The sequence below is a fragment of the Nelumbo lutea genome, chromosome 1, assembly GCF_056320005.1.
Source record: "Nelumbo lutea isolate HS-2025 chromosome 1, American lotus-T2T, whole genome shotgun sequence".
In the NCBI taxonomy this organism is placed as follows: domain Eukaryota; kingdom Viridiplantae; phylum Streptophyta; class Magnoliopsida; order Proteales; family Nelumbonaceae; genus Nelumbo; species Nelumbo lutea.
The window spans coordinates 108,753,392-108,780,015 of NC_142684.1; positions in this window are offsets into that span (position 1 = coordinate 108,753,392).

Genomic DNA, 26,624 nt, shown 5'->3' on the forward strand with positions numbered 1-26,624 from the left:
TACTCCTTTTACAAAGTGTCGAGTAATTACCTCCTTTTTTATCATGATTATGTAATTTTTCCGAACTGTCAAGCTAGGTGACCGAGGTAGGAGTTTCTTAGTTGTTACCCATAACTGCCATCCCGTACTTAGGAGTAATTTGCCAAAGTGAGGGACATTGTAGGGTATACACCCGACCTGTCTGCATATAGGCTACATGTCGTAACAACCATTACAAGCATCCATACTCGAGCTGGGTGTGCCTTAGCACTTCGCCTATGCCAAAGAGGCGACTAGGTCTTTGATGGTGCTGAGGTCCTTTGTTAGCTCGGTATTTTAGCCCTTAGGCTAAGGGAGTGACTTATAGTCCACTCTCTGGAGCTCACCCATGCCAAAGAGGTGACTGGGTCTTATATAGTGCTGAGGTTCTTTTATTAGCTCGATGCTTTGGCCCTTAGGCTCAAGGAGCAACTTGTGGTCCACTCACTTCTGGAGTTCGCCCATGCCAAGGAGGCGACTGGGTCTTATAGTGTCGAGGTTTAGCTTGGCACTTTGGCCCTTAGGCTCGAGGAGCAACTCGTGGTCCACTCACTTCTGGAGTTTTCCCATGCCAAGAAGGCGACTGGTTCTTGTAGTGTCGAGGTTTAGCTCGGCACTTTGGCCCTTAGGCTCGAGGAGCGACTTGTGGTCCACTCAGCTCGGTAATTACAGGTAATATTGCCTTAGGTTGACAATATTCCATGCTCTAGGTACCTGCGTCCCTTCTAGGGTTTCAAGTTCATACATTCCTTCCCCATGTACCTGCTTTACTCGGTAGGGTCTTTCCCAATTTGGCCTGAGCTTACCAACACCAGGCTCAGGTACCATGACTTTACGAAGAACCAGGTCTCCGATATGGAGGTTCCACTTCTTGACCTTAGCGTTATAGTAGGCCACAGTCTTAATGTATGCAAGGTCCCGTACCACATCAAGTAGGTCGAGGTTGGTGCGTAGTTTATCCTTGTTTGCTTCGTTGTCGTATGCTTCCAAGCATAGCATAGGGACCTCAATCTCAACTGGGATCACTACCTCCGTGCCGTAAATGAGGTTGAAAGGGGTCTCGCCCATTGCGGTCTTCACCATGGTTCGATAAGCCCATAGTACACTGGGCAGCTCGTCTACCCACAGTCCCTTAGCTCGGGCTAGACGTGCCTTTAGTTTGCGGAGAATGGCTCTGTTTGTGACCTCCGCTTGACCGTTCGCTTGAGAGTGCGCCACCGAGGTGAAATTTTGTTGTATTCCCATGTCTTTGCACCAGTTTTGGAACTTAATGTCCTCGAATTGTTTGCCATTATCAAAGATGAGAACTTGGGGTAGTCCAAAATGACAAACTATATTCTTCTAGAAGAAATCTGCACACTTCGCGCCGTGATCGTTGTGAGCGGTTCAACCTCCACCCACTTAGTGAAATAATCAACTGCTACCACTAAGAACCTCCTCTGTCCTATCACTGGTGGAAATGGTCCAAGTATATTGATCCCCCACTATGCAAAGGGCCACGGGCTGGTAAGGTACTTTAGGTTGGCAATGGGCAGGTGGTGGATGTTGGTATGCTTCTGACACTTGTCACACCTTCTCACGAACTCAATCGCATTTGCCTTCATCATTGGCCAATAATATCCCTGTTGTAGCGCCTTCTGGACGAGAGCCCTACCCCCATGTGTCTGCCACACAAACTCTCATGAGTGTCGCGGAGCATGAGCTTCACTTTAGAAGGTCGTAAGTAGCGCAGATAAGGGAGCATGTAGGATCTTCGGTACAGTCGTCCGTCTACCATGACGTATTTGACTGCCTGACGCTCTACCATTCTGGCAGCATTATGATCTGTAGGGAGGGTCCCGTATAGCAGGTAGCTCACGAGTGGATCAACCCAGCTCAACTCTAATTGTACAACAAGAGCGACCTCCTCTGCCCCCCCCCCCCCGAGAATGCTAGGCTGAGGCAGGTTCTCTATGTACACAGTTCTCATGGTGTTATCGCTTGTGCTGACTAATCGGGACAGGGCATTGGCCTCAATGTTCTCGGATCTCGGGATCTACTTGATGAATTAGGACTGGAAGTTGAGTTGAGCCTCTCTAACTTTGGCTAAGTAGGCGACCATGGTTGGCTCGCGAGCTTCATATTCGATGTGACCTAGTTGACCACGAGTTGGGAGTCATTGCAGATAACGATGTGCTTAGCTTTTACTTCACTTGTTAGGGCCTGCCCGATTATCAACGCCTTGTACTCCGCTTCATTTTTGGACGCAACAAACTCAAAGTGTAGTGCATACTCTAATTTCACACCGCTTGGCCTGTACAGAACGATTCCAGCCCCGCTACCCTACTGATTTGATGAGCCATCCACATGGAGGATCTAGGGCTCCTCAATCCAGGTCGAGTTTGGTCTAACCAGAAGAGAGGCCACGTTGGTTGAAGCTTCCTTGCTATGCTTGGGCTCGTCCGAACTGGCGACTTCGGTGCTGAAAGTGCATTCTGCGACAAACTTGACTAAGGCTTGGGCCTTTATAGTAGTTCGCGGCTTGTAGCAGTTGTCGTACTCGCTGAGTTTGATGGCCCACTTCGTCAACCTACTAGAGACCTCGAGCTTGAGCAAGACTTGCCTCAGAGGTTTATTGGTGAGGACGATGATCGTATGAGCTTGGAAGTATGGTCGAAGTCTCTGAGCTGCAACAACTAGCGCGTACACCAACTTTTCGATCTCTGGATACCTCATCTCTGCTTCCTGCAACACTTTGCTAACATAATAGATGGATCGTTGGACCCAATCTACTTCTTTTATCAGTACCAAACTAACTACCTCGTCGCTCACGGAGAGGTACAACTCCAAAATATCTCTCTCTTCGGGTCGGGTTAACACTGGGGTGCTAGTGAGGTACCTTTTTAGCTCGTCAAAAGTGAGTTGGCACTCTTCAGTCCATTCAAAGTCCTTGTTTCTTTTAAATGCCTTGAAGAAAGGCATGCAACGAGCCGATTTAGACATGAAGCGGCTCAGAGCAGCTATGCAGCCGTTCAACTTCTGAACCTCCTTCAATTTCTGGGGTGGTCTTATATCTAAGATGGCCTTAATTTTATCATGGTTGGCCTCAATGCCACGTCGGTTGACAATGTAACCTAAGAATTTACTCGAGGTGACACCGAAAATGCACTTGTTCAGGTTTAATTTCATGTTAAACTTGCACAAAATTTCAAAAACAGAATGTAGATCTTTTATTAAATCATTCAAAAACTGGGTTTTGATGACCATGTCGTCTACATAGCACTCTAATTTTTTGCCGATCAATGGCTTGAACAATCAGTTTACAAGTCTTTGAAAAGTAGCCCTAACATTTTGCAGCCCAAAGTGCATGACCTTGTAGCAGTACAGGCCTATTATGAAGGTTGTTTTTTTCTCATCGATAAGGTCCATTCTGATCTGATAGTAGCCCGAGTAAGCATCCAAGAAGCTCAACAACTCATGCCTTGAGGTCGTGTCCACCAAATGGTTTATCTTGGGAAATGGGAAGTAGTCCTTTGGGCAAACTCGATTCAGGTCAGTATAATCAATGCACATGCGCCATTTACCGTTGGCCTTTTTTACCAGAATGGGGTTGGCTACCTAGCTCGGGTAATGGACCTCCCTGATGAGGAGCTTCCCAACTCGTCAACTTCTCTCCAACGCTCTAGGGTTAGGTTGCATTTCTTCTATCTAATGGGCCTAACAACAGGATCAGTGTACAATTTGTGAGTAATGACTCTGGGGTCTATGCTGGGCATCTCTTCCGCAGACCATGCAAAAACATCTAAATTTTTTAGTAGAAAGCTTACCAGTTGAGATCGTAAAGGCTCATCGATTGAAGTGCCAATCTAGAGAGTCCGAGCTGGATAATCTATCGAAGTAGGTACAATGACCGTCTCTTCTATGGGCGTAGCTCGCTCTTCATGCTATTCCGTAGATCGCTCCAACTCGAGGTCATTGGCCACCTTGGCTTTCCCCTTCAGGGCGGCAACATAATACTTGCGAGACTTGAGCTGGTCGCCCCACGCTACCCTTACTCCGAAGTCCGTTGGGAACTTCATAGCCAAGTAATAGGTGGACACCATTGCGCATTAAGCATGGGTGATTGGTTGACCTATTATGGCATTGTACGGGGAGGGAGTCGTGACCACTAGAAAATGGTGGTCGAATCTCACAATAATAGGCCATGTGCTGACTTCCACAGGTACTGTAACTCTCCCCAAGGGCCTGACTTCCTCTCTGCTAAAGCCCACCAAGAGAGTGTTCGCTTGAGATCGCTTTCTTGAAGCTGAAGTTTGTCAAATGTGGCCTTGAAGAGTATATCCGCCAAACTACCGAAGTCGACGAGGACGCGCCTTACCTCGAAATCATTGATTCTCATCTTTACAATGAGCGTGTCATCATGGGGGTACTAGACTCCATGCACATCATCTTTGGTGAAGAAATTTGGTTCCTCTACCCTTGGCCGCTTCGGGGGATTCTGCTCTTCTCTTTCGACCTCGCGAGCCGAGGTCCTTGCTACGGCTGAGGTGCAGCCTATGATGATTAGTCCGCCGGTGATCATCTGGATTGTTCCCCGAACTGGCCTCTCTTCGGGTGGCTGCTTCTACAACTACTCATTTTGCCTGTTGCTGGACTCGAGAGAATCTCTACCTTGCTCCCCATGCCGTCCTATTTTATTATCACTTTGTACAAAATTTCTCAAATACCCGCGATGGATGAGTTCTTCTATCTCATCGCGAAGGCTTTTACAACTTTCGGTGCTATGACCGTGATCTCTATGAAAATGACAATACAGATTTTTATTTCTAGTATTTGGGTCTCCTCTCATCCGAGGTGGCCACTTCACATAAGACACGTCCTTGATCGCCATGAGGATTTCTGCTCACTTCGCGTTCAAGGGCATATAGTTTGTTCTTTCAACTTGAGGAGCTCGGAAAGACTGGTTTGGCTTCCCTCCCCGAGCTAGTTCTTTCTTCCTCTTATTGTCCCCATTAGTTGAGGTCTCACCTTCTCTTTTCCTCTTCTCCGGTGGGTTCTCGTTCTTCTGGGTCATCTCCTCCTCTGTTCCGATGAACTGGTCCGCGAGCTTGAGGAACTTGGTTACATCCTTGGGCTTCTTGGAAACCACGTGCCACTTGAACTCTTTGTGGGTTATGCCTCTTTTGGTTGTCATGAGCCTCACTACGGGGTCTAGATCAGATATCTGCAAACATGCATCATTGAATCTCTTGATATAGCTGCGGATAGATTCCCCCTCCCTCTGGACTATGCCAAGAAGGCTTTCTTGGGACCTCGGACACCTCTTGCTGGTAATGAAGTGTGAGGTGAGGATTTGCACGAACTGTGCCCAACTCTTGATTGTCCCGGGTGTGAGGTTTCTATACCATGTGCGAGCTACCCCCTTAAACGTAGTAGAGAAAGCTACACACATGCAAGACTCACCTGCCCTGGATAAGTGCATTTGTGACTAAAAAGAATCTACATGATCATTCGGATCGAATGACCCATCATACTTGTCCAGGGGAGGTGCCTTGAAATCTTTTGGCATTGGGACGGCTAGGAGTTCAGGAGACAAGGGAGATGGCACAGAGAGGAGTGGAGTGGCTTTCACTGCTCCTGAGCTCACTTCTTTCTTTCCTTTGAGGACTCTAGGCAAGTTTTCGGTCGTAGCTTGGCGAGCTCTGCGGCGTCTCCGTTGCTTCTTGGTTGGCTCTGCATTGGTGTCGCTGGCCTCTGTTCAGACTGCTGAAGATGGCTATGGATTGATGGACCTTGTCTACAGTCTGCAGCCAAAACCTCGAACTAGTTTTCTACGAGCGGGATCTCAAACTCTGAAAGTCGAGGGGAGGCTGGTTTGGCAAGCTGAGAATCTTCTGACTTGACCATGCGTGGTGAGGTGGGAGTAACTGGTTTCTCCCTCCTACCATGGGACGAGACTTGGCTCCTAGGGGGATTCTAGGCCTGGGAGCTCTCTCCCCGGTGAGAAGGGCGTTCACTCTGGCAGCGAAGCTTAGCTTGGTGTGTGGTCGGATGCTAAGGTGGAACCAACTGCTGGTTTTGAGGCAGCGGTGGAAACTATTGTTGGTACTGATGCTGATAAACCTGGTGTAGCACTTGCTGCTGATACAGTTGGAATTGCTGGACCTGTTGCATTTGAACTTGCATAGCTCACATGCAGTGTACCAAGTCTTCAAGTTGGATTTGTCCGATCACTGGAGGAACAACAGATGGTTCAGTGAAGGTTGCACCCACTGTGTAGGGGAGTGGAGCGTTCACAGTGCCATGATCTGGGGCACATTCAGAGTAGGAACTCCGTCCGCAAAGAGTGGTAGGGTGAACTGACCAACGCATACCGTCGGGATCTGAGGTTGCTCCCCGGAAGCATTCATGTCTGCACTGTGTCTGGCGTTGCTGGAGGAAGCCATGGAAACTGAACTTGAAAGATTTGGTGGAAAAAGGCTTTTCGAAGCGTTTCCCATAGATGACGCCAATTGATGGTGCACGATTTGGTCACTCCTAGCTGGCAACAAATGAGAGATACCTGTGAGGAAAAAGATGAAGGAACCCGGGGGCTCACCCGACAGGAACATTCTGATGGTTAAGTTAGTAACCAGACTGAAAGCTGGGAGAGAGAGAAAGAGAGTTGTAGAGAAATTAAAGAGCTAAGAGTGATGATCACACAATACCTTCACCTCTGGGGTCGGGGTCCTTATATACCAGTATCCTGACATGTCAGATGCAACCGCCATTGAATCTCTGCTACGGTGATCTGTTGTCAGATAATGGCTTGGAGTGGCTAGTCGTTATTTGTTAGAGTTGGGCTGGTGGGTAGAGGTGATCGCTATAGTGTACGGTCCTGCCAACCTCCAGGGTTGGCAAGCACGACGCCGCTAGGCAAGAGACGTGGGTGCGGTCTCCAGGTTTGACAAGTACGGTTGTCAGACAGAAAATCCCCCGTGATACACCGAGTTACTCTGCAGCAAGCTACCTTACATCGAGCCGCTGGTGATGCACCGAGGTGCTTCTACCCAATGTAGATCTCTGAGGTAGCCTACTTAATTTGGGATAGGAGCGAGCTTATTCTAGTTAGGGAGCTGGCGAGCTTAACCCGAAGTGTCTTCAGTCAAGATTCTCCCTACTTGGGAGAATCTTAGCTCTGGGTGCTCCCTACTTGGGAGAGTCTTAGCTCGGGGTGCTCCCTACTAGGGGGAGTCTTAGCTCGGGGCAACGGAGTATTATCTTATAGCGAGCTGCCATTCATGGTGAGATATCAGGCTGGGTTATAGCGAGCTCGTTATGCTGAGTTGGAGCGAGTTCATTATGCTTCGTTGTCACTTATGTCGAGTCATGTCCACATGTCCCCTCGTTACGAGGTCGGGCCAAATCACCTTCCATCACTTACGTTATTAAACTTGTTTGAGCCCAAAAGTTGAAGTTGCAAAGGGCTGGCTGAATTGCCACGACAATTTGGTAAGGTCCAACTATACACATTTTGTGCAGAAATGGTGCAATGGTCCATTACAATTCAGTTGGGAATGTTTTTGGCTAAGATAAGTTTTGTGTTGCATAAAATAATAGTAGAAGATTTAGGACTACTTGCATACTCATGTATGGTGGCCTTATGTGAATCAAGGATGTTTAAGCCACCTAATTAATTGAATTTACATACACCACACATCCTTGAGTTTAAGCTTACACTAATTAAATTTAAATTTAGATTTAAACTTAGACATTGCCAAATAACCTAAATGTAAATCGTAATAGGCAACCGCATTTTTTTTTTTTTACAAAGATTGAGTCTAGCTGAAAAAAAAAAATGACCATGAGGACCCAAAGGCGAATGGTTATTGACATTGACAATTAGATGGAGGGAAATAGATGTGATTTAATTAGGAAATGGAGAAATCTCTAGTACCCAAAGGTACGAGTCCTTTATACTCAAATTGACCCAAACCTAGTTTCACTTCTAGTGGTTTGCTACAAATGCAATTAGGTTGAATGCCCAAAGGTAGACTTGATTGTGTTTTACAATTAATCTAATAATTTATTTATTCTTTGTGGCAGCTAATCTTAACTTCCTAGACCTTAGTTCCATACCTCTATTGGAAGGAGACAATTTCTAGGAATGGAAAGAATGTTTTCTTATTGCCTTAGGCTGTGCAAACCTGAACCTAGCCTTAAGGTCAAAGAAAAGCCAGTCGTTACAGATGAGAGCACCAAAGAAGAGAAGGAATTTCTCGAAAACTAGGAAAACTCAAATAGGTTACGCAAAATGATAATGAAATCCAAAATCAGCAAAAAAATATTAGAGGTGAAGTCCCTGACAAAAGAGACAATAACAGAATACCTGGCTGAAGTAGAAGGATAGTTTGAGGCCTTGGAGAAAATGGTGTCACAGGGCCTTCTCAACAAAATGGTTAATATGAAGCTTTCCAACTTTAAGACAATGAGAGAGCACATATTAGAAATGAACGACATAAGTGACAAACTAAATGGTCTAGGTGTCACTGTTACTAAACCCTTCCTAGTGGCCTTCATGTTGAATTCTCTGCCTATAGAGTATGGACCATTCAAGGTCTCTTATAACACACAAAGAGAGCCATGGAGTTTCAATAGGCTCTTAATTATGTGTGTCCAAGAGGAAGAGGGATTGAGGCATGAGAAGCTGGAAACAATGAACCTTGTGCTTAAGGACAAAATGAAAGGAAGCTTCACAAAGGGCAAATGTCAAAAAATGACCAAGGGAAAAGGAAAGCCGTATCTAACATGTTTTTTCTGCAAGAAAAAGGGCCATTTCAAGAGTGATTGCACTCGTTACAAGAAATGGTTGGAGAAGAAGAAAAACTAGAAGGGAAAGAATGTAGGTGTAAATCTATCCCTTGTTTGTGAATCACATTTAATTGAAATCCATAGAGACTCTTGGTGGATTGATTTTGGTTCCTCAGTCCATGTTGTTAATACCTTGTAGGGGTTTCTAAACATACATAAATCGAGCCCAAGTGAGTAGTATATTTATTTGGGAAATGGAGATCGGCTCAAAGTTGTTAATACTTTGCAAGGGTTTCTAAAGATACAGAAACCAACCCCAAGTGAGCAATACATTTATTTGGGAAATGGAAATTGCCTCAAAGTTGTTAATACTTTGCAGGGGTTTCTATAGACACGGAAACCAACCCCAAGTGAGCAGTAAATTTATTTGGGAAATGGAGATCGCCTCGAAGTGGAGGTCATAAGAACTTTTAAATTATTTCTATCCACTAGTTTTGAGTTGATTTTAAACAAAATTGTGTTTGTCCTTGGGTTCTCTAGGAATTTGATTTCAATCTCCAAATTAACTTTGGATGGTTTTAAACTAGTTTTTATTGGTTCAAAGTTTGAGTTATTTAAATCCAACAAATCAGTTGGAAACGGTTTCTTAGTTGATAACATTTATAAATTGGACTAAACATTGGGTGAGACCAAATTGGTCTTAAGTTGCAATGTAGGTATTAAAAGGAGTTCTCATGAAAGGGACTCTCTAACCTTATGGTACAAAAGGTTGGGTTATACATAGGTCGATCGACTCAAAAGACTAATGAATGATGGGATATTGCAACCCATGGATTTCACTAAGTTCCCCACTTGTGTATGTGTATAAAGGGAAAACAAATTAACAAGAGAGGAACAAAGGCCACAAAAAGTAATTCGATTTTAGACTTGATCCATACAAATATCACTCTAGATATATGTATCTTTACTTATTGCATGAAAAAAACAAAGGCCCTAGAGGCATTTAATGATTTTAATGTAAAGGTAGAGAAACAAACAAGAAAAACCATTAAAGTTGTAATGTCTAATGGAGGTGGGGAGTATTATGGTAGATACACGAAATCTGGGAGCCTTTGCTCTATTTCTTTGAGAACATGGTATTGTCTCACAATACACCATGCCAGGTTTTCCTAATCAGAATGGTGTGGTAGAAAGGAGAAGCATAACACTTATGGATATGATGAGGAGTATGATGTGCAACTCTTCTCTACCACAAAATTTGTGGGGGCAAGCCCTTAAAACTGTAATGTACATACTGAATAGGGTTCCAACAAATGCAATTCTTAAGACACCTTTTGAACTGTGGATTGGCAGCCTAAATCATGTACACATCTAGGATTGTATAGCTGAAGTAAAGGTATATAACCCACAATTGGGGAAACAAGACCCAAGAACCATAAGTGGATACTTCATATGATATGTAGAAAAGTCAAAAGGATACAAATTTTACTATCCTAATAATGCCTTAAGGGAGGTAGAAGCAAAGAATGCTAAATTTCTAGAGAATCATGCCTTAAGGGTGGGGGAGAGCTCCTTGAAGCTCGACCTAGTGGGACAAGTGTTGTTGCATGTATAGATTATGTTTTGCCTGTACGAGAAATGGAACAATAGCAACTCAATCATGGGGAAGTAACACCCACTGAGACCACTGAAGATGATCAAACAATTGAGGCTACTAATGAGGTTCGAGAAATTGTTCCTAAACCTAAAGGACCAATACCTCCTCGTAGATGTTCTGGCACAAGGAAAAGTACCGCATTTTCGGATTTTTGTGTATCTCCAACAAATAGACTATGACATAGGCATCAAGGATGACCCACTAACCTTTCCAAAAGCCATGAATGGTTCAGACTCTATGTTGTGGCTTAAAGCCATGAAAAGTGAACTAGACTCCATGGCCATGAATGGAATCTAGGAACTTGTAGCACTGCCAATAGGAAAAAGAGAAATTCCATGTAAATGGATATTTAAAACTAAGTGGAATCCTATCAGAATAATGGAAATGTACAAAGCCAGGTTGGTGGCAAAGCGATATATTACGGAGAAAGGAGTGGATTATAATGAAACATTCTCTCCAAATTCGATGAAGGATTCATTATGAATCATAATGGCTTTAGTGGTGCACTATGATATGGAATTATATCAGATGGATGTAAAAATAGCTTTTCTAAATGGGGATCTTGAAGAGTAGATATATATGGATTAGCCAGACGGTTTCATAGCTCAAAGAAATGAACATTTGGTGTATAAATTAAACAAATTAATATATGACTAGAAGCAAGCCTCCCATCAGTGGTATTTCAAATTTCACAACGTTATTACATCATTTGGATTTAAAGAAAATATTGTTAACTAGTGTATATACGTTGAAGTCAATGGGACTAGCTTTATCCTACTAGTCCTATATGTAGATGATATACTTATAGCCAACATGAACATTGGTTTTCTTAATCAAATGAAAGAATTCCTAACTAAGCATTTTGACATGAAAGATATAAGAGAAGCATCCTATGTCTTGGGCATCAAGGTCCATAGAGATAGAGACTGCAAGACATTGGGTTTATCCCACAGTGCGTATATAAACAGGATCTTGCAAAGGTTTAGTATGGAGAATTGCATACCAAGTGTAGTACCCATTAATAAAGGAGACAGACTAAGCATAAATAGCTACCCACAAACATAATATGAAAAGAAAGAAAGCTCCCTATGCATCTACTGTTGGGAACCTCATGTATGCGCAAGTGTACACGAGACCAAATATTGCTTTTGTAGTGAGAGTGTTGGGCAGGTTTCAAAGCAATCCAAGAAAAGAACACTAGAGAGTGGCCAAGAAGGTATTCAGATATTTACAAGGAATTAAGGACTATTTGCTTACTTATTTAAAAGTAGACAAACTAGATTTGTTGGGTTTTATGGACTCAGATTTCACTAGGTGCCTCGACAGTAAAGCATCAACATCTGAATATGTATTTCTACTTGCAGAAGGAGTCATGTCGTGAAAAAATACTAAGAAAAAACTTAGAGCATCTTCTACGACGAAAGAAGAATTCATACTAAGAAGAATTCATGCTTGACTATGTGGATAAACCATAAAGTTGTTCTATGATAATTCTGTGGTTGTGTTTTTTATAAAGAACAAGAGTAGTGGTCAAAGTAAATATATTGACTTAAAGTATTTAGTAGTGAGGGACAGAGAGCAAGAACGAAAAATCATCATCGAGCATATAAGAACTGAACTTATGATTGCAGATCCGATGACTAAGGGGTTGTCCCCTAATGTGTTTATGAGCCATGTTAAAAATATGGGAGTTGTCAGTTCTTTTGCAAAATTAATATGATGACATGTGTCAATAATTGATTCTCCCGTTCTTGTAGTCCCATAACTGACTAACGCATGCACATTATTATAGACAGGCACAAGAACACAACTAGGACAGGTATACATATATAATCCACTATACTGAGGGTTAGAAGTGTAATCATCATGATGCATGAATGGAAACTCCACTTTTAGGAGAGACTGTCATGATTTGAGTTTACATAAGTAATTACTTGAGTGTGTTTAAGAATCATTATGAACTCTGATCAAGCTACATCCTTTCATTGTTGACCACACTTGGGCCAAGCAGGAGATTGTCAGAGTGTGGGGCCTATAAATTCATGGCCCATCATTGCAATCATATGGGGGTTCCCTACAAAAATCTCATTTGGTTAAATGAAAATCATAAGGCCCTAAAATTTCTCACTCACTTATCTTTATCCTATTTTTAAATTTAAAATTGGATTCATGTAGATGAGGATAAGTAGAGAGTGGTTGAACTAGTAGGGGAGGTGGTTGATTCTTATAGGCTACTATAGTAGGAGTTCCTTAATTAGGGGATCTACTTACTAAATAGGTGAATAGGGCCCCTCCTTTTAATTATCTTCTAAGAGAAAAGAAACTCCATTGGTTTTACTCTAACTCACAAAACTATTATTGGGAAAAATGAGAAAAGATAGTGAGAGAAGGAGAATTAACTCTAGTCTCTCTAATTTAGTAGTACAGTATGTGGAAAGCTCTATTGAGATATATAAGAAACTTTTGCAAAATACTGCAAGCCATTAGCCCACGTTCAATAATCCATAAGGAGAAAAGTATAGTTTATAAATATAAACAAGAGGCTGAACTGAATAAATAATCAACCTGACTTTGAGAACATTCTATTTGACTTAAAATCAAAAGCAAGAACAGAAAGAAGAGGCATTCATAGCAATGTACTCTGCGGTATCATTTAATTTATTTGTTTTTCTTTTTATTCTATTTTGTTGACATTCAATCAACCAATATATATTTCCTCCTTGTTTAATACATATAATTGAATGATGACCCAGAGAAGCCTCATCCATATGGCTAAGAAATTCCTTAAGTTGTTAAAAGAGAATAGAATCCATCCTCATTGAATTGATGAATACATAGATCGAATCTTATTTCTTATCTCAAGTCATGATCATTTCCTAGCCGATCGCATTTGGCACGACAGAAGGCATCCAGCCATCCACGGCCCACACGGGTGAAGAATACAAGGGGATGGGTAGAATTTACAACACAAAGATAATAATACGTTAAAATCCGTTGATTTTTAATTCAGCTTATTATTGGTTTAGCAAATAATTAGCATCCTGCGCCATTTATAGTCATTTTCTGATTATTATCAAATTATCTTGGCTCTATGGACATGCACAGAAAGACAGAACCAGCTGTAAATTGGTTCTGGGCTTTCTTTAATTTACTACGTACGTGTCCCCTATTTCATTGCTAACCATGTGACTTTACTGTACTAAAGCTCAGCCTTGAAGGTGAGCCTTCCGAGTAATGCCTACTAATCAAATGCTAACAGATCCTACAATTATGCTGATTTTGAATCATTGATACAGTCATTGTTTTTAAGTGTGACCCTTTCAATTAATGATGCTTCCATGGCCTGTTCTTCGACAACATGCAACTCTCGTGATTGATGGTTCCTGTTCTTTGACACAGTCATTGTTTTTAGGTGGGACCCTATTCCATACTCATCATGCATGGTTGGTGGTTGATGCAACTCTTTCTTTTTCTTTCTTTCTGATTTGAAAAGCTGCATTTTCACTAAAAACAAAGGGAAAGGATCACAATGACACTAAAACAGACAGACACAACAATGCAGGACAACCTAAACCTAAACAAGAAAACAACTACAGGAAGACAACACCACTTAAACATCAAACACCATTCATTCATTCATTCAGTTCAGTCTTTTACTGCGTCTTCTCCCTGATGGGTTTGCTTTTGCTCGTCCCGACCAAAGAAAGGTTTCTACGTGGAAGGATATGAAAGAATAGCCCTGAACAATAAACAAAATCCCATCAAAGTTGGAGTTCAATCTAGCGTTTCCTAAATCCTAACTTGATAGAGTCGCTTTTTTTTTCACGTGAAATGGAATCATCTCATTGATTTGTACGAGGGAAAACTGGAAAACGTATACAGGAAGTGAACTCACCAGTCATCAACCCTGACATTGCCTTCAGCCAGTTTGGTTTCTTGAGGTAGAAGTCATAGAGATAAAATTTGATGGTTACTAGTTATTTTGGCTCGTCTTCTTTGTCCAAGAATCTACTCAAAGTGATGACCTTGCTGCTTAGATGGTTGGATTCGGATAGGGGCAACTCAAGCCCAACCTAACCAAGTCTCTACCCCAGTTAGCTTTGGTGTGTGATTAGGTTCCCTTTTTAGGCTTATTCACAGGAATGTGTCAGTTTGGCGAAGGTTAGATTTTTCAAGCAAACTCATGTTGGGATATTTCATGTCCAAAACCAACCCAATATCCCAAGAAATTAACTAGCTATATCCGACCTAATGGTCGGGTTGGGTTAAGGTTAGATAAATTTTCAGCCTTGCCAAGTTGCATCTTGTCCAAATGATATCCGCTTATTTAAATTGGAACAAGTCCTATCCAACCAAGGAGGTCCAAATTCATTCCATTCATAATTGAATTGGATAGGATTCATGTCAATCCAATACATTACCATCCCATCAAATAATCCAAATATACATACGTATGTGTATACTAGTTGGGCCCCGTGAAAGAAATTGTGGCAAGAGCCTTATTACAATCCAAACTATTTTTCGGTTACGTGTTGTTAGATAATTGTGTGTTAATTTTTATTATTTATTTTAATTTTTACTATTTTTATTATATTTTGTTAATTTTATTACTCTTAAATGCAATCCAAAGGTTTTGTTAATTAAGTTGCATTTAAAAAGGAGTCTTAGCCTCTTAGGACATTTTTAATTAGGCTAAGCTGAACCCTATCCATCTTAGCATTATTCCTAGGTTATGTATTGTCTAATAAATAGAGACCCAAAAATCTAGAAGGGATTAGGGAAGGTAGAGTTACTTTTTTATCAAGTTAAACTAAAAAATAATTTTTATTGATTTTAATTAAACTGTGTTGTTTTTGTTAATTTGTATTAATCTTAAATAATAAAATAATTTTTACCAAGTTTATTAATAATTTTTTATTGTTTTTAATTACCTTACTTTGTATTAATTATTTAAAATTTATTTTTTATAAAATTTAAAAATTAATTTTACTAATTTTAGAGTAAACTAATAAGATTAATTTATTTTAATTAATAATTTAATTGTGTAAAGTGAATTGTTGATTTTTAATTTTACCTTTTTTATATTTTCTTGTTACTTTTTTATTTGTAATTTTTTCAATAAAGATTACTTTTGATACATTAAAATTTTAGTGAAATTTTCTCTTATTTTTATTAGTTAATTAAAAAATAATTTTCTAGCTTTTGTGTTATGATTTTTTAAAAATTGCTTCTTTTATCATTTTTTGTTAATTAACAAAAAAAAAATTTATATTTGTTCTATTATCTTCCCTTACTTTTTGATTTTTCTGATTAATAATTTTTTAGTTAAAATTTCTCTTTCTTTCTCTTTTTATTTTTAAAGTTGCATAACCAAGTTGAAGCAATCAAACCAAATCCATCTAGTTTAATATGAACTAGTAATTGAAGAAAACAGGTCAAACAATTTTTAGGTATTCAAATAACCTAACCCATGAACTTCATCTTTTTTATGTGTATCTATTTTTGGGCCTTTGATTCATTTCTTTTTCTCCAAAGAAGTTGACAAAGCCGAGGGAGACAACCTAATCCATTTGGTATACCACTCAATGCTTCCGAACCTTAAGTTTGTTGTAAAATTCACATTAAATGTTTTTAGAAAATTAGTTGTAAAATTCACATAATTTATATAAAAAAATTAGTGACTTTTTATTTTTTAAATATAACAGAAAATTATATTATTCAATATTTAATTAATAATGAAATTAATATTTTAACTAAAAATATGTTAATTAATAGTGTAAGAAAATGAATTTATATAAATACATTAACACGGCTGACCTGACATAATCCCAAGTCAAACCAGATTGCTTCAAGCCAATTACCCACTTAAGCAAACTTATTTACATTAATTTAAGTATTAGAACTCTCTACAATAATAATTAAAAGGGAAAATGGACAAAGGCTAATAGAAGAAGGTTTGAAAATAAGGAGGCCCAAAACATTATAAATAGGACCCCATGCCCATATGGGACCCTAATTAACAATCTATCCATTAACAATACACCCATAAGAATCGACCCATCAAGGGAGGAGGAGGACCTCTTCTCTCTCCCCCATTTTCTCTCCTCTCTACTATTTTCATGACATGTTTTTCTTAAAATTTATATAGAAGATTCGGCAAACCAAACCAGATCAATCAAGATTTGTTCAAATTGGTAACTAAAAATTTATATTTTCTTGACCCATCTTCTTGCTATAATGTTTCCCCAATTTCAACACCAATACAAATAGGGATGTTAGGGGCCCAAAGTGTCCCATGGAGAGAGATATAGTTTATAATGACAATATTAAAATTTTATTTATAATTATATTAATATTTTTAATTAATTATTAAATTTTATTACTTTATTTTTTGTTATTTGTCTCACTGTATTATCTATTTTTTCTCTTATTTGTATTTTAGATATTTTGTTCATCTTATTTCAATATTTAAGTTTCAATTTAATGAAAAATGTTATCAAAAAAGTTTCAATTAAGGGATGTTTGGAAGATGGAGAGAGATGGAGATAGAAATAGATAAATAGATAGAGAGAGAGGGGGGAGGGGAAGAGACGTAGAGTTAGATGGTTTATTGGGCATGTGAGATAAATTAAGGGATGTTTTAGGTGGGGAAATACTTTAGGAGAAATTTTAATAGAGGAGATAATTTAGGTGATTGGGAACGTGTGTGTGTGTGTGTGTGTGCGGGCACATACATGTATGAGAGTGAGAGAGAGATATTTTAGGAAGATTTTTAAATTTTGAATTGTTGAGAATAATGATGGCATGGCCTAATAGGAGTGGCCTCATGAATATTTCTGGAATTTTCTAAGGACAATATTTACCCCTCTATATTTAAATTTAATGATAAAAAAATGAGGGCAAATAGGGTAATCCGTTCTTGATATTAAATGAGTTGAAAAGAGGAAATTTAAAGATATTCAATGCATTCAATTCTCTCTCATTAAATACAACATTTAAGTTATTAACTTGCATTCATGTTCATTGAATCATATATTTAAGTCAATTTTATTTTTTCTCACCAAAAAGTTCTATTAATTAAATCCATACTTAATAAATTAATAATTCCAATAACATAAAAGTTTATACTTTTAAAATCTACCAAGAAAAAAGTAGTGTTTTCATCTAAATGGTGGTAAGAAATTAAATCATTTTGGGTCAAATGGGTTAATCCATGTTGCCACGATTAAATAAGAAATATTTTTATTAATGATGAAAATGGAATGTAAAATTTCAAACCAATTGGAAAAAAAATATTTTCCTATTTTCTCTCATTAGATCTTATATTTAAGATATAATTTTCTCACCATTAAATTCTTGTAATTAAATCCACAATATTAATTTTAATAGTATAAATGTAAATATTTTAAAAAGTAATTTGAAAACAAAACCATTTCTTCCCTCCCGATGGTGGGCAAGCAATTTGACCATTTTGGGTCAAATGGATTAATAAATAATGTCATAATTAAATAATAAAAAATTAAAATAAATAACTATGAAATGTAAGAAATATTTTTATTAATGATGAAAATGGAATGCCAAAATTAAAATCTACCCAGAAACTAAATGATGTTATAGTCAAATAATAAAATTTTTAATAATAGAAAATACAAAGAATCACAAAAATAAAATAACATAAAAAAATAGAAAAAAATTTGGGCACATATCTAATGTTATATATTTATAAAAAAATAAAATATTCGATACATCTATAATATTGTACATTCATTATATTGAACAAAAATAAGTTTTATACATAAGAAATAATTTTATCAATGATGGAAATGTAATACAAAATTTAATGTCAACCTAGAAATCAAACAATTTTTATTTTTAGATAGTGGGTTAGTGGTTTGAGTAAAATGATACCATAAGCAAACAAAAATTAAGTGTGATAAGTAACAAATAATTTATATAATGTAAATAAAATATAGACTTTAAAGGGAAAATTATAGTCAAAGTTGGTTGTACATATAAAATTAAATTGCAAGTTGGACCAAAAACCAACCAAACTTTAACAACCGACTCTACATTTCAAATTATAAAAACCCCCGCCATGTGATCAGAGGCTTATGTGGTTGTTGCCAACATGGGATTCTTATTCCATGTTGGACACAAAAAAACCTATATGGAAAATACGTTTTCAGTTTGTCTCCCACTCCCTCTGTCTCTCCTACTCTTTCAGCTTCATTCTGTAGCCAAATCAAAACATCTCTCTTTATTGTTCCCCCTCAATCTTTCTCATTCTTCTCCCTTACTCTCCCTCTCAGCCAATATCTCATTCTCCCTCAATCTCTATCGTTTTCTAGTTGGTGTAAATTTCATAGTCAAAAGTTTCTTGTGAATTTTATCAAATTGGTGTAATAATGTTTGAACCATACTAAGTTGGTCTCATGTTCTTTTATACGATCTAATTAATACCATAGAAGTGTGTATGAAAATTAAAAAAAAATGAGAGAGGGAGAGGGAGAGAAATTGATGGAGAATAATAAAATTAAGGGAGAATGAGAGATCGACTGAGAAAGAGAATGGGAGAGAATGAGGGAGAACAATAGAAATTACGGGAGAATGAGAGATCGACCAAGAAAGAGAATGAGAGAGAATGAGGGAGAACGATAGGTAGAGAGAGAGAGAGAAAGAGAATGGGAGAAATTGATATAGAGAATGCAAATACAAAACCCAAAAACATTTTTATTTATTTTCAAATCACATAGTTGTTTAGTAGATAAAATTAACTGTGAGTGAATGAGTGTGAGGGAGATTGAGAGAGAGAGAAAGAAACTAAAAACCCTTTTTTTATTTTCCAATCACCCAACATTAAAGGGCAATTTTAGACTTTCAGTATGAGCTTTATGTTGTGTCCAATATGGATTAAGAGTTCCATGTTGGCAATAGCCACATAACCCTCCGATGGCATGGCGAGGGTTTTTATAACTTGAAATGTAGAGCCGCTTATTAGAGTTTTGTTGGTTTATGGACCAACTTGTAGTCAAATTTTAAATGTACAGTCGGCTCTCACTATAATTTTCCCTAATTTAATTTAATTATATCTAATCAGAGATGGATGGATCCATATTTAATCCAATTATAAACAAATCATCACCCTAAACCAGATCAAATTCAAAGATGAAAATCAGTGTCTAAATTTGATATATGCACTAGTGAGTATGCTAGGTGCATAACAAGTGTGCATCACCTGTTCCAAACTGTGCCTCTTGATCTGTCCATGTGATGAGTCAAGCATATCTGTAGGAAAGCATCCCATCTGGAATGATTTCGGATCCTAGACGAGAATCAGAGATATTGGGTCTATCCTGATATCTATACCATCTTTTTATTCACCCTTTCCTGCTTTTCCCTTAGGCTATGTTTGGTTTGAAGAAAAAGGTAGGGAAAGAAGGGGAAAGACAGGGAAACCAATACAAGGTTTGTAAAGACTTCCCTACCTTTCCTTTCCTTTCCCTACATTTTCCTTCAAACCAAACATAACCTAAAGTCTCTATCTCATGGAGCCTCCTCCCCTTCTCCAAATCATCTATCCAGTTTTCTCCTTTATTTTAAATTTCCTTTTTTTTTCCCTTAAAAATAATGTAATCTGATCTTATATTGTTCTTACCCAAATAAAAAAAAAAAAAAAAAAAAAAAAGCTATTCAAATAACCACGTATGTTGTGACCAGACCAGCTAGACATAACTCAAAAACAATGAAGGGGTGGTTTTGGACCGGTTTGGTCCAATTTAGAACGCGCTTCTTCTACTTTAGTTTCCTTAAACCCATTTTTATGATCCGTATCTTGTTTAAGTCTGTTTTTGACTCGATTCAATTAGATATGTCATAGCTCCTTTTAGATGTACGGTTATAGATCGTGTTGGAAACCTTGTTAGTAGAATCTTGTTGGTAACAGATCCCGACTCGAATGTAAAGCCCTACCAACTTGACCGAGAAAATTTTTGTTGTCCATAAATTCATCTTGTTAGTGTATATAATGTCTTCAACAAATTTATATTTTTATAGGTAATGACTGGGAAAATGCAGGTTAGCCCACAGTTTTCCAAACAAAACTTAAGGGACTTCGACAAGCATTAATTTATTACATTCTTCTCTGATAAAAGAAAATAGGCTTTTCAAACATTGATGGATGATACTTAAATTATGCTTTTATAACAGTATCAGTTTACATTTTAAATTACATTTCCCAACTTGTTTCGTCTTTTTTTTTTTGTTAATTAATAAACACCATTTCTTATTCTATTTTATTTTTTATTTTTTATTTTTATTTTTTTTGTATTTGTTGGATCTTTGTGGAAGACCAACCCCTAGTCAACCAACCAATGAAGAACGGTGGAGACACAGTGGACCATGGACCACAAACCATTCGCGACCATTGATCCTTTGTCCACAGATAAAATGGGTTTAGGACAGAATTTAGACAATCCACGAATAGAGACGATATTAAGGTGGAGATACAGTGAACCGTTCGAACGGTTAACTGGCTGATTCAGCAGTTTACTGATCAAAATCAATGGTTTTGGGGGAAAAAGCGGTTATGGAGGAAAACGGAATGTCAATCAAAATCTACCAAGAAACTAAATGATGTTATAGTCAAATAATAAATTTTTTAATAACAGAAAATACAAAGAATCACAAAAATAAATAAAACGTGAGCTTCCTGCTACATGGAATCCTCCCCGCAGGCCGCAACGCCGCTAGGAGGGTAGAGCGCCAGGCAGCCAAGTACGTCATGATAGACGGACGGCTGTACCGAATATCCTACACGCTCCCCTACCTGCGCTGCTTGCGACCTCTCGAAGCCGAGCTCGTACTCCACGACATTCATGAAGGCCTATGTGGGGGACACCTGGGAGGCAGGGTCGTTGTCCAGAAAGCACTACGACAGGGGTACTATTGGCCAACAATGAAAGCAGACGCCATCGGGCTAGTCAAGAAGTGCGAGAAGTGCTAAAAGCACGCCAATATTCACCACCAGCCCGCCGTCGACCTCAAGTACCTCACCAGCCCATGGCCCTTCGCACAATGGGGTATCGACCTACTCGGGCCATTCCCGCCAGCAATAGGAAGAAGGAAGTTCCTAGTAGTGGTAGTAGACTACTTCACCAAGTGGGTTGAAGCTGAAACTCTCGTAACCATCACGTCTCGAAACTTCCAGAACTTCTTCTAGAAGAACAATGTGCCGCTTTGGGCTACCTCGGGTGCTAATCTCCGACAATGGCAAGCAGTTTGAGGACATCAAATTCCAATAGTGGTGCCAAGACATGGGGATCCAGCAAAACTCCACATCGATTGCGCACCCACAAGCAAACAATCAGGCAGAAGTCACGAACAGAGCTATCCTCCGCGGACTAAAAGCCAGGCTAGACCGAGGTAAGGGGTTATGGGTAGACGAGCTACCCAGCATCCTATGGGCATACTGAACTATAGAAAAGACCGCCACCAGAGAAACTCCCTTCAACTTCACCTATGGCATGGAAGCAGTCATCCCAACCAAAATCGAAATCCCCTCACTTCGGATGGAAGCATACAGTGACAATACTAATAACGACGAGCTATGTACCAACCTCAACCTACTTGATGAGGTGAGGGACCTCGCATACATCAGGACCGCGGTGTACCAGCAAAGGGTAGATCAATACTACAATGCCAAAGTTAAGAAACGAAACTTCCGCGTCGGCGACCTAGTTCTCCGCAAGGTCATGGTACTTGAGCCCGACATTGGCAAACTGGGGCCGAACTAGGAAGGACCCTACCAAGTAAAAAGAGTACTCGGGGGAGCATACGAGCTCGAGACCCTGGACGGTAAACAGATACCCCGGGCATTGAACATTGTCAACTTAAGACAATTTTACCTATAAATTATCAAACAAAGCAGCCCATGAGCCACTACTAGAGCCTAAGGGCCAGAATGATGAGTTAACAAAGACCTCGGCACCCTAAAGCCCAGAATGCCAAGCTAACAAAGATCTCAGCACCGTAAGGGCCAGAATACCAAGCTAAAGATGACCTCGGCACCGTAAGCAGGCCATGAGCCACTACTAGAGCCTAAGGACCAGAATGACGAGCTAACAAAGACCTCGGCACCCTAAGGCCTAGAATGCCAAGCTAACAAGGACCTCGACACCGTAAGGGCGAGAATATCGAGCTAAAGATGACCTTGGCACTCATCAATGAAAGAAAATAGCCTTACTAACCCGAGGTGCATAGCCCAGGGCCCAATTTAGCCTATGTTAACTAATCCGGGCGGAGAATAGATCGGACACATAGCCTTACTATGTTAACTCGCCTCGGGGCCTAAGTTTAGCAGTTCGGCAACATAGTCAGCTCGGCGAAAAAAGAAAATAACTGCCCAACACTTTGCCAAAAAAGTAGAACTATTCATTACAAAATAATCTTGTTTACACTTCATCCAGAAAACAAAAACCAAAAAACACAAACGAGCTCACAAGCCCAGAGGTACATCTTCCTCGCCTTCAGAAGGGATTTTGACAATACCTGAAGGTCCTGCTTCATCTTTGGAATCCGTGTCATCATTAGCTGTGGTAGCCATTTCCTGAGTGATGCGCGAAGTAGTTATGGCACTAATGTCGAGCTCGGGGTACGTATTCCTCATCATCCATCGGCTCAACTTGAAACCCCTTCTGTACAAGCCCACCATCATGTCGTCAAAGCGCAACGAAGCAATGTAATCCTCGATGGCTTTCACCTTCGCCTCCTCGATGGCTTGAGAGAAGATCTTAGTCTTCTCCCTGATATCATCCTGAAGGTACTCGACCTGATGCTTCCGGTCCAACTTCTGGTCCGCCATGTGTCTCATCACCATTCCTAAGGCCTCTTTGTCCCTCTGAGACCTCGTTAACTCGACTCGCACAGCACGGGAAGCCACTTCGGTAGCTTGTGCTCACTTCAAGCCCCTCTCCGCCTGGATTGCCAAAGTGTGGATAGAGGAGTTCACCTGCCAGAATGAGAACAAATCAACTCGGTAAAAAAAAAATACTACTCTAACTTACCACCATGGCATGAGATGTAGCACGAGCGCCTATGAGATTCGTAGGAAGATCGGCCCACGCTGCGACCTCCTCAGGGAAAGTAGCCTTCTTACTTTTTCAGAGAGCGTAGCTCGGCGTCAACACGCTCCCAACCTCATCCTGACTTCCCGAGCCTAAAGGCACAGCTCGGGTATAAGTTGTTTCGGCATTAGGGGACCCCTGCTGCTTCCTGAAATGGAGGGGCCACCTTGGGCTCCCTAGGAGGCTCCATTCTCGATGCCTCAAGCTCCGCAACCCGGGAAGGATCGGCATGGACCCACTTAGCAGCTCGCTTCCTCCTCATACCATCAAACAAGTTCGCACCTCGAGTCTTCTCTGCCTCCATAACACCTGCAAAAAGGAGCTCAGCGTCAAAAGACGGAAATAAAAACAAAGCAAAAGCAAGCCTCTGAGCAAGAAACCTACCCCAACTCAGACTGACCTGAATAAGCTTGGCGTCCGTCAGGTAGACTTCGCATTTGAGTCCAAGTCAGGCCCAGTCCTAGAGGCCCTTCACCGTTTCTTCATCTAACGTGGCACCAGGGTCAGAAACAGCCAATACCCCCACTCGGTAGGAAATGGCCATCCCATGGCACTTCGAACCACGAAGTAGTCCCACCTCCATGCTAGGACCTTATTTTGGAAGATCGTACAAGAGATTGAACCTCGGACGAGGTGACAAGTAGTAGGCCCACCTACACCCAGGCAAGGCACCCGCTTGTTTCTTGAGCATAAGAATGGCGGAAAAGATTTCCATGTCCAAGGGAAGGCAGTGTTCACAACAAAGGGAGATGGTCCCAACAAGGTTATGAATGGAGTTCTGGTGGAGCTGACCAACAGTAACGCCGAAGTGATTCATGACCTCGACAATGAGAGGGTGGAAAGGAAGGCGTAGCCCGGCAACGAGCTGCTCTTGGAATATCATGATCTCATCCAGACCGTGCTCCCAAGGGAAGTCACCCGAGGGTAAAATGTAAGTATACTCCCCGGGCAGGTACTAAGCGACAGGAGACCAAAGCCTCTTAGGCATCATAGTGGAAGGCCTGAACTTATCTGGCACCCGACCTCGACAAGAGGTGGATGCCAAGCTACCCGAGGTGACTCTGCCTATGGGCTCGAACTCGAGCTCTACTTCGGACCCTGCCTCGGACTCACTAAGGCTGGCAAGGGCAGCAGCTTGGTTTGTAGAACCAGCATCTGATCCCCCCAGAAGACTACCTAAGCTACCTGAGCTAGACATTGAATCAAAAAGAGGGTTGAGGACTCACCGGGAAAAGCTATCGGACTATGAAAAATGACTCGAGCTGACAACCTTGGATGCGAGCTCAAGAAATGAATGCTGAAGAATGGCGAAGGAAAGTGACCAGGGGCCCCCCACTATTTATAGCCACTGTACTCGTGCATCAATGACCAAGATCAAAACCATCCAATGGCTCCCCGCAAAATCGGTTGCGTGCCCCCCGAGGAGAAGTCAGTTTAGCGTGCATTTTCGATGTTTGAAAATTTAAAATCGTTTGGCATCCGTGCGTGAGCTGTGCGCAACTCTGGATTGACCCCTAGTCAAACCAAGCTAGCCCTGATCAGGCCAAAAACACAAGCATGTCAGACCGGAGAAGCTCCAAACCAAGGCTAAAGCATCACGAGGCCAATCCACTCGTCATCCCATGAACTCCCCATGCCGGGTCAGGACCCCGAGCATGAGGAGTGGGGGCAATTGATGGAGGGAGATTTGGCCCAACCCCTTGGCCATGTAACACGTGGAAGCAACCGAGAGTGACCTAACAGAAGTGCCAGCTCGGCACGGCAGCGGGCCCACAACCTAAGCTCTAATGAAAGGAGTCCCGAGCTCCCCCAAAAAGAAGGAGCCCATGACCCGAGCTCCTCAAGGAAGAACCCAAGCTCCCCAAGGAAGAACCCAAGCTCTCCCTTAGAGGTCCTGAGCCTTACAAGGAGCGCAAAGGGCAAAAACCCGAGCTGACCCACCCCGTGCTAGTTCGGGCCACACTTCTATCTGAACTCAAGACTTCACCTCGCACACCACTTCAGCTCCAAGTCACCTGACTGAACAACCGTACCTGACGCCCAAGAAACCCGTACACGGAGGCGGTGCGCCTGACTGATTAGGGGTACAACACATGACAACCACCCTCCAACGGCCACCTGCCACCGCCATCTCAAACGTGGCAGAGACGACCCTGACAAGGACAGTGGCGGTTATGACACCCGAACTGGCAACTAGCAAAGGTTATGACACCCGAACTAGCAACTGACAGAGGTTATGACACCTAAACTGGCGTCTGGCAGGGATGATGACACCCGATCTGGCAGAGGTGATGATGCCCGATCTGGCAGAGGTATGGGAGTGAGTGTGCAGGGTGATTATAAAAGGCCCCCATCTCCCAAAGAAGAAGGTATGTGATATTTTGTGTTTTCTGGTCTTGAAGTCTCTCATTTTCCCTTGCCTTCTCTAGAGCACTGACTTGAGCTTCAGAGTGTTCCAACCGGGTTCCTCCCAGAAGTCTCCAATTTCTTTCTTGTTTCAAGCATCTTCGACTATGTCAAAGGCAAGGTGATCGGTAGCTAGGACCGACCGGATTGCGCATCATCAATTATATTGAACAAAAATAAGTTTTATACAAAAGAAATAATTTTATCAATGATGGAAATGATGGAAATGTAATTTTATAAATGTCAACCTAGAAATCAAACAATTTTTATTTTTAGATGGTGGGTTAGTGGTTTGAGTAAAATGATACCATAGACAAACAAAAATTAAGTGTGATAAGTAAAAAATAATTTATATAATTTAAATAAAATATAGAATTTAAAGGGAAAATTATAGTCAAAGTTGGTTGTACATATAAAATTAAGTTGCAGGTTGATCCAAAAACCAACCAAACTTTGACAACCGACTCTACATTTCAAATTATAAAAACCCCCGCCATGTGATCAGAGGCTTATGTGGTTGTTGCCAACATGGGACTCTTATTCCATGTTAGACACATCAAAAAACCTATATCGAAAACACATTTTCTGTTTCTCTCCCACTCCCTCTATCTCTCGATCTCCCTCCCTTCTCTCTCACTCTCACAGTCATCTCT